Below are 2,165 nucleotides of genomic sequence, written 5' to 3'. Positions count from 1 at the left end.
CTCAGAGATCCCACCTCCAATTACCATCACCTCATGGGAAAAGGTTTCAATGTATGGATACTGGGGGAACATACACATTCAGTCTATAGCGCTCTTTTTCCTTCCCCAGCAATAATATTCCCTCTTGTTGTGAGCTCCTAAAGAACTCTGTTTATTCCAGTGTTGTATTTCTTCTACACCATTGCATAATGCTAAAATTGGGCTCTGTGAGATCATGGGTGTGTCTTACTAATGTGTATTCTCAGTAACTAGTACCAAAGACATAATGGTTGCATTTATTACGTGAACAAATTATTACTAATAAAAGTAGGGCAGACATGGCTGTAATTGCGATCTTTATGGTAGGTTCTAGTGCATTACATGTAGCAACTTGCTAACTTTCACAATAAACCAACTGTGCCACAATTTTCATTATTTATCAATTAACAAACTGAAACACCAGGAGAGTCAGAGACCTGTCCACACTTTTTAGTCATAATGGCTGAGGCAAGATTGGATCCAGGTAGTGTGGCAGAGTTTGTGAGTGTTGAAGCCTGTAACTAAACAGACCTATCCAATTACTCAGATATCTTCATGGCAACTGGACAGGCAAGTAGACAAGTAGAAATCTTGTCACATGATGGAAATCTGTGGTTACAAAGTCATGTGTCAGTTCTTGATAAACAGTTCTATGATGGGTATTGAATGCTACTCAGAAGGGAGATAATGAGTGTGTTCATAAAGTACAAAAACCAGGGTGAGTTGAAATTCTAGACTCTCTGTTAATTTGCTAGCAAGAAGATTTCAGAATTGTGTGTGTGTGTATGTGTCGTGTTTATGTACACACATACATCCAGTATAAATGAGCATGAATATATATATATATATGTTAAAAATAATATTAAATGCAATTATCCCTCCAATAACCCTATCATGAGGGTTTAAGATATATTAATGCATCTAGTCGTTATAACAGCTTTCAGAAGTACATGCTATTACTATCTCCCTTTTACCCAATGAGGAAATTAGGAAATTTGAAGTAGAAAGAAATGACTTACCCAAAGTCACAGAGATAGGGAGTGATAGATCCAAGATCTCCACCTAGTAATCTAATTTTATAGCCTATTAAACTACCATGCTATTCTCTATTTTAAAAATTATAAGCAATTATCAAGCAATTATTGTGTCAGGCACAGTTCTAACATGTATTAATAGCTGAAATGCATTATGTGATACCAGGAATTTAAAAAGCACTCAGTAAATGTTGAAATCCTTTGGGATAGGAACAACTTTTACCCACATTTTCAGAGAGAAAGCTGCAACCCAGTGAAGTAACTTAATCACCCCTACAATAAATTACATAAGTAGGAAATGATGGAACTAGGGTTTAAATTCCAGAATCTGGCCACTCTTAAGCATTTAAGCATTACATTCCAATGTCCAATGTCTCAAAAGTAGAGGAAATTTTTAGGGGTCAATATGGAAACCTAACACTTTAAGTTTGAAAAATAAGTCAAGCACAAGGAAGGAGGCAGCTGATATCTGGTTGGCTGGCTGGATGCTTACGGGTGTCCCAGGGTAGCATTACCTCTTTAAACATCCTGAGATACAGGATCTGAACATCAGTTAAAAAAATTCTTATATATTTATTGTGATGTATTTTATATATTCAGAGAATGTAATGATAAACGATGCACCTACCCTCCAACTATATTAGATTTTAACATGTTTACATTTGTATTACATGGTGTTTAGACAGAAACAGATGTAGATATAGATGTAGAAAATGTAGATATTTACACGTCCTTTCAGTGACGCTCCCAGGGAGCTCTTCCGTTCCCACTCCTCATACTTCCTCTTGTCTTAAGATAGTAATCACTCTCCTCATCTGGTGTTTACAATTTCCAGGCATTTCCTTATATGTTTCCTTCTTTATATGGCCATTACTCATATGTAAGCTTGTAAATAAAATGTAATATTGCTTTTCAGGTTTTAAAATATTATTTTGCATTGTGCCATATTCTAATACCTAAGCCATGCCTGACATAGGTTATGTACACGGTAAATATTTCAGAGAGAAGAATGAATTGATTTTTTGAAGGATTTAGGGAAAAGTAACTCTAGTCTCCTCCTTTAACTGTGGTATAATGTTCTATTTTTAACATATGCCACAATTATTTTTTCTA

Source organism: Callithrix jacchus, chromosome 16 (genome assembly GCF_049354715.1).
Source record: "Callithrix jacchus isolate 240 chromosome 16, calJac240_pri, whole genome shotgun sequence".
In the NCBI taxonomy this organism is placed as follows: domain Eukaryota; kingdom Metazoa; phylum Chordata; class Mammalia; order Primates; family Cebidae; genus Callithrix; species Callithrix jacchus.
This window is presented reverse-complemented; position numbering follows the sequence as displayed.